This window comes from Adiantum capillus-veneris, chromosome 14 (assembly GCF_014529385.1).
Source record: "Adiantum capillus-veneris isolate H3 chromosome 14, ASM1452938v2, whole genome shotgun sequence".
Lineage (NCBI taxonomy): Eukaryota > Viridiplantae > Streptophyta > Polypodiopsida > Polypodiales > Pteridaceae > Adiantum > Adiantum capillus-veneris.
Genome location: NC_140944.1, coordinates 153,999,742 through 154,007,544, shown reverse-complemented (window position 1 = coordinate 154,007,544; position 7,803 = coordinate 153,999,742). Strand labels below are relative to the sequence as shown.

Genomic DNA, 7,803 nt, shown 5'->3' with positions numbered 1-7,803 from the left:
TACAAATCACTCCCACATTTTCACCCTCACCCTCGTGAAAACAAAAAATTGATTTCTACTCATTGGTTACTTTTATTATATTATTTACTTGCATACATTTTCCTCTTTCACCCAAAATAATTCAAGGAGGGACCATATCATATGATTCCAATATCTTTCCATATCCATAACTCCTCCATATTTTTATTATTATTTTTACTCATTATTCTAACACCATGTGCTCATTGAGCTAAAGTCCATGAATAGTCCATACACTAGTCCCACCATGTATATATTTCTTATTTCACCAATAATCCTCCTCCATGCATGATTCAAGGGCAACTTGAATGCTTTGTATTATAATATGACAAAGGAGGGGCTCACTCTTGGATGCATTGTACAAATTCAACAAAGGAGGGGGCCACTAAAAGACTTTTGCAGGCATAAAAAACAGGCTTTTTGGTGAGAATTTTGGCACCTATCTCCACTCCGAATTTGGAGCGGTGGTCAAAAGAGAAAATGTAGCTCATGATCTGAATAATCACCTCAAAGTTTTTCATGATTTTTGGAGCTACCAGCTGTGAGCTATGAGTTTTTTAGTGGACCCCAGTTTTTCCATGCTATGCAGCCACACTCTCTCTTCCACTTTATCATTTTCCTCTTTCACACACACTTCTCCACTCATCATCCCCATCTCTCTCACCACTCCTCTCTGCACACTACTCACCTTCTCCTCAACCTTGAAGAATAAGAGAAACCATGGTGAACTCATACCTCCCACACACAATTCCATTCCAAAATTGACCACCTAGTCTCATTTTTTCCTCCTCCAAATTACCCATATCTATCAAAAAACCACAAAATTCAGCCTCTTCTCTTAAAAGAAAACATCATGGTAGTTGATTACTCAGCTTCAATTACCTTGTCTCTCAAGGAAGGTCAAGAGTGGAGAAAAAATGTACCGTCAAAGCTAGTGGACCGTCAACAAGCGTCAAAATTGGCCCTACTCAAGACACTTGGAGCATCAACCTTGTAAGAAATCCACCTTTTCTTACCTCTTAAGAGTTTTTTCTTCCTTATTTGTATCCTACATGGATACTCCCATTGTAAATATTCAATTCCATTTGTAAATTAATACTAACTCTACTAACACTAACCCACTATGAAAAGTCATATCACCTCCATTTCTCTCCTCTCTCTTTCCCCACCAACTTCTTGATAATTCCAAGCAGAAGAAATTAGATAAATTGCTGAAAATCTAACCCAACCATGGTTAGAGGAGTAACCCTAGCCTTCAAAATTGCTATAAAAGGAGGGTGTAGCTAGCATAAAAGAGGGAAGCCATAAGCAAGAGCACTATGCTATAGCTTGAGAAGCCAAGCTCAACCTCTCTAGAAGGAGCTCTTGAGTGGAAGCTCATTGTCTTATGCATGTGCATGTGTTGTAATAGGGGATTAGCAAGGGAAATCTATGCCATTGTAAGAGAGAGAGTGATCATTCAATTGAGAGTAGGAAATCTATCATTTCTCCTACTAGTGTAAGCCCAACATTCGCTGAATCAAGGAGGGTGGATTTGGACTAATCTTGGATATTTTGTCTCCCTTACAACGTGAAGTAATGGACAACAATGATGCGTAAGTGTCTTGGTTTTTTTTAAAGTTCTTGATAGCTTGTCTCTGGTGTTGTCATCAATCTAGCCATAAATCCCACATACTGTAAGAGGGCGACAGGGTGGAGAGGACTCCCCTGGCCTTAAGACAGTGATTGGGGTGGCTTTTCTAGTGATGTGTTGTGGTGAAATTTACGCAAGCTATGTTGAACAAGTATTAATCTCACTTTGATTTGTCATGACAGATTTGTAAGAAGGTATTAATGCAACAAGCACCCCCTCCCCCTTTCTCTCTCTTTCTTAAATATATAGTTGTGTTTGCTTGATCATCGCCGATACGTTTCAAAGCAGCCCGAGCACTATCTCTCTCTCTCTCTCTATCTCTCTCTCTCTCTATCTCTCTCTCTCGTGTTTTAGTGTGTGAGAGTATTCCATTGGTGTTAGGGTTAGTGTAATTCCTTGCTTGTTTGTGGGTTGCTCTAACGATTCTCCTCTTTTGCGTCCTAGTTCGCTCTTAAACTAGGTGGTGCCCCTTGCGTAGTTGGGATTTGGCGGTGGGTTTGTTGTTTTGGTTTGTGTTGTGTTGTGCCCCAACCCCATTGAGCAGCACGGGAGCCTTGAAGGGTGTCTAGAGGCCACTCTTCTTGTTGCCCGCCCCGGACCGCCTCAATTTATATATTATATAGCTCACACTATTCTAGATTCCATGGATTGTTTATATACACTATCTGTTTCTTTCCATCATATTCATATATTTTATTTATGCATAATCCACAACCATGCATATTTTCAAACCCCTAAGAATATATATCGGTCATGCAAGGAGGGCCTTGCCTTTGGAGCCTTATGCAAATTCAACAAAAGAGCGGCCGTTAAATACTTTTTTGTGAAGAGAAATAGGCATTTTGGTTGGATGTTTTATATCCATCTCCACTCCAAATTTGAAGCGGTGGTTAAAAGATAAAATGTGGAACAAAAGCTAAATACTCACCTCAAAAATTTTGATAATTTTTAGAGCTACCACCGGTGAGGTAGGATTTTGTTGGTGCTGCCCACTTTTCTCACAAGTAGCCCATAGTCTTCTCTCACCTCCTTTCCTACTTCCACACACATACACACACACACACACACATACACACACTCATTTCTCTCTATTCCCTACGCAAACCTGAAACTTCCATGGTTTTCTCTCACCCTCTTCACCATTAGCCTCCCGTCTCACACCCATAGCTCTCTTTTGAAGCTCTACCTACATCCATCATCTCCATATCTCTCTCTATTACTCCCATATTACAATTTTATACTACCCTCCCACAAAATATCCGCAACCTAACCATACTTAATCTCTGCAAAATGGGGGTTTTCTATCAACAAAATACTCATTGCCTTTGTGATGATTCAGCTATGGCGGCGGAGTGAAAAGAACAAGAAGAAGAACGGCAATCACTTTCGACAATCTACACACGAGTGAGTACAAGATTTCTCAAGGATTCACCATCTCAAGGGTAGACCCATCTCATGCACCTCTCTTTTCTGATCCTTCAAGTCATTTTACCCATTGTAAATATATTACTAACTTTTTCTAGTATTTGCTAACACTAACTACTAACCTACTAACCCAAACACCCATTAACCAAACTCTAAAAAGCACCTTCCCTCAAGACATGTACATATAATAAAACTCTCTCTCTCTCTCTCTCTCTCTCTCTCTCTCTCTCTCTCTCTTCCCTTAAAACTTTACTTTCATCTTATCTACCATTAATAATGTGCTCTCTTGAGCCCACATCCATGACTCAAGTAGACAAAGAAGGATCGCAATGTTTTGATATTCAAAAAAATCATAATCCTTATTTGTTAGCTTGTAAATTAGGATTTCCAATAATCTTAATGAGGGGTCTCCAACCTATAAATAGGCACCTCTCCTTCTTGTAAAACTATCTCCAAGCTCTCACATGGCATCCCAATACTATAGGCGTGAGGAGAGACTTAGGTGTAGCAACCACTTTGTGAACTTCACAATTGTGTGAGAGAAGCTTTGATGCTACACATTGCAAAGTGAGAGAGTGTGAGTGCCCTATCTAAAACCAATATTGCATATGCTCTTCCATCTTCAACAATTTGAGGTTTTGGTGTTTCAAAGGTGTGTCTCAGTTCTAGAATCGTCGTCCTTTAACTTGTGCCACGTGGTTCAGTGAATGCAAGGTGAGTCGTATCTTTTAAGTTCCATCATTTGAGCTTGTTTGAGAAAGTGGTTAGTGTGTTTTCATTTGCCAAGTTTTTGGTTCATTGTAAGAGGGTTTTGTGGTGAGAGGTTTTCTCACACCCTAAGACAATGTGTGTGTGCTTGAAATGTTTACCATTCACTAATTGCTGGTTTAGATTATGCAAGATCCGTGATAGTGTGATAGTATACAACCTTACGTTGCAAGTTGTCAATCAGGTAATTGGAGAAACTCCATTCCATTTCTCCCTCTGTTACCTTTTCTCTAGCTCTCTCTTGCTCCATTTGGTGTGTGTCTTTGTGTGAGATTTCTTGTGTGCAGCTAGTTGCACCTCCTCTTGGTTGTGAAAAAATCTCTCTTGCGTCCTAGTTTGCATCCCATAACTCGGTGGTGCCCCTATCTTGTTTGGGTTTCGTTGTGGGTTTGTGTAATAGGCATGGCTGCCTATTATGAGATCGTGCTCACAGAAATGCAAGAGAGAGAAGCACAACACAACATTAGAGAGAGAGAGAGAGAGAGAGAATAAGAATACATCAGATTCCATAGCCTTAGATTATGAGAAGCCCGATACAGCTTACAAAGGAAACCCTTCCTTATGTAGAAATAATGAGCACCCTTTCATATCCTCGTAGCCCTTCCTGATTATGCCTCTTGAGATCCGCTCCTTCTAAGAGTGCATTCCCACACGAAGGTACACGACGACATGCCGGACACTCCGAATGTGATTAATGCGGTCATGTGCGGTCCGGGCTGATACACTTGGCACGCACGGTGGATTGTGCGAACCCAGAAGTGACCCTTGATTAGAAGTCAAGTGCAATTTGTTTTTACAAATCTTTTTAGGCATAGCCGAGGCAGAGAACCTCAAGTGCAAGAAGTACATTTCCAACATCATGAACAAAAAAAAAAAAGGAAATCATGTCTTTTCCGTAGTACATTGGCAACCGCAACACTTTTGACTGTCCCTTCATGAATTTGATGCCCGGTCATAGGCGCTCCATTTGCTCTTTGTCGATATGTCCCTATGCCGCATCAACCTTCATCTCTTGGACATCACCAATCTTGGTACAATTAAACTTCTTGCTCAATGAAGAGCAAGCACAACAATTTCCCTGCCGCTTCATTGTTGCTCGCACTTGGAGTATTTCTGCAATCTGGATGCAAAAAATATCTGACCTTGGAACACCGCATAGCGCAGCTCATTTGAGTGTTGAACACCAGATCAGACCCCGCATCCGGTGCTAACTTGCTATGATGACGTTTATTGAGTTTCTGAAACTTGCATACACTGGCGTGTGGCACTGCAGTCTGCATGGCAAGAAACCACCGCAAGGCACATCTAGGTCCGAAATCGTGAAAAACACCGCAAAATTGACCTCTCCACTTGGCACCGTATTTCTTCCAGACACCGCACTTTGACTGCGTCTGCAAATGTCATAGACGACCTCGTTGTCGAGCATGACTGCCACGTCAATGTGCTCGAGCAGGGAGTGGGTGGACAATTAGATGTTGTTGAAGGGCTCCACCACAGCATTGGAGACCTGTGGGGAAAGGTAGACGGTGAAGCCAAGCTTGGATTTCTTACCATAGTCCATCGAGACAGGCACTCTAGCAGCAGGAGAGAGACAAGGCTAGATCCGGTTCCGCAGCCTACTGCGTGGAAGGCCAGGAATCCTTGCAACCCGGTGCAGTTGTCGGCCAGCTTTCGGATGTGGTCCAGGCAAAGGTCCATGATTTCCTTGCCAATGGTATAGTGGCCCAGAGCAAAGTTTCTGGCAGCATCCTCCTTGCTGCTGATGAGAAGCTCAAGATGGAAAAGGTGGCGGTAAGCGTCTGTCCTCACGTCGTCGATGACAGTGGGCTCCAAGTCCAAAAAGATAGCACACGGCACGTGAAGCTTCCCGGTGCCTCCCTCACTGAAGAAGGTGCTGAAAGCATCATCTCCTCGTCCCACTGTCTTGTCACTGGCATTGGCCCATCGGGCTGAGTTCCATGCTCCAGGCAGTATAACTCCCAACAGACATTGCCCATCTGAATGCCGGCCTCGTCGATGTGGATGGAGATGCACTCTCTCTTGCGCACTCTCTCTCGCACTTCCTTCATCAGCAAAGGGGAGTCCTCAAAATTGTGTTGACGAAAAATTGTGTTGACAACCGCCTTTGCCTCCACAGCAGATCTGGGTCGCCATTTTTCCGAGTCACAGCGCTCACCGACTTCATCGCCCTCATAGTAGGTCGCGGGAAAGAATCCCATGTCGCCAAGTGTAATAGGCATGGTTGCCTATTACGAGATTGTGCTCACAGAAATGCAAGAGAGAGAAGCGCAGCACAGCATTAGAGAGAGAGAGAGAGAGAATAAGAATACATTAGATTCCATAGCCTTAGATTATGAGAAGCCCGATACAGCGTACAAAGGAAACCCTTCCTTATGTAGAAATAATGATCACCCTTTCATATCCTCTTAGCCCTTCCTGATTATGTCTCTTGAGATCCCCTCCTTCTAAGAGTGCATTCCCACACGAATGTACACGACGACATGCCGAACACTCCGAATGTGATTAATGCGGTCATGTGCGGTCCGGGCTCATACAATTTGTTGTTGTGTTGTGCTTGTGGTTTCTCCAACCCCAATTGAGTAGCACGGGAGTCTTGAGGGGTGTGTAGACGTTTCCTTTCTTGTTGCCCACCCTGGATTACCTCAATTTTGGTGCCCCGACTAAGGAAGCCTTGTGTATGTTTTTGTGTAGGTTCAACCTTTAGAATAGTCAAGCAGTTTGCATGAATCATGAGAATTTGTATGATCCTTTCATTCCATTGCAAGGCAAAAGGTACACATAATTGTTAGTACTAAGTTACAATTTCAAAGTGTAATTCATAGAATTTTGGTTCCTCTTAGGTTGGCCGAGATAAACGCTTCGGTACATGCTTTTATTTTGCTTCTCATTAGGTACGACCTTAGTTTGGACATCTATATATATATATTTTTTAAAGCATTAGATCATGCATAAATCATGGATAATGGGCCAGGGATAGAGATTTTTCCCTTTCATTTCACTCCACACATTAGAATAAACGTTGCAATTAGTCAAAAGATCCATTTTTAGAAGCGTATGGTGTTCAAAGAGTAGGAGAAATTCTTGCGTCACCCAACCCTATCATCCTGCCTCTTGTTGACTATCATAGATCATTTGATGTGCATATTTTTATTTTGTTGTAGAATAGATTGCAATTTAGAAAACATTATTGTGTAAATCATTTTTTTTTAAAAAGTGTTATCACTTTGAAATTGATTGAATGAAGGTCCAACGCCAAATGTCAGGATATCCTCTCTTCCTTGGAGAGCCTGGCGAGGATGTCGAGCTATTTCTAGCAAATTTCAAAATGGCTTGTGGCATAAAGAGAGTGATAGGAGATGATGAATGCTTAGAAATGCTTGAAGTGGTCCTTAGTAAAGATGCTACCACTTGGTTTGACTCTCTATCTCAGAAAGTTAAGGAAAACTATAAAGAAGTCATTGATCATTTCAAGTGATACTTCTTTGAATCCCAAAACACGCAAAAACTATGGCAAGACATCATTTCTCACAAACAAAAATACTTAGATGACTACTACATGTACAAACAAGAGTTTCTACGTCTTTGGGCTGTTTGGGTGAGAAATGTTGCTAACCTTGGTGATGGTGTAGAGTTCCTTCAGAAGGAGAGGTTCATAGCCGGTCTCTTTCCCACACTCAAGATAAAAGTTGAGGCGGGTGCACTTGCTACCTTTGATGCAGCTGAAACTAGGGCTGTTAACAAGTATAGAAAACTCAAGTGCCTAAGGGGAGAGGTTCTAGTAGAGGGTCCTAGACCCAAGGGAAAATTACAAGCATCAACATCTAGAGAGATTCCTGAGGTAACAATTGAGGTGATTAAATGAATCCTTAAGAAACTTGTCAATTCATCTTGCACAAGCTGTAGGTCCCAAGGGACAAACAAAGAAAGCAAAGGAGTGG

The 7,803-nt window shown here is 42.1% G+C and overlaps 1 pseudogene; it reads right to left on the bottom strand.

The window, feature by feature from the left end:
• Positions 1–5,051: 5,051 nt before the first annotated feature.
• On the bottom strand, positions 5,052–6,063 carry LOC147443388 (tubulin alpha-2 chain pseudogene; annotated as a pseudogene).
• Between the last annotated feature and the right edge of the window lie 1,740 nt (positions 6,064–7,803).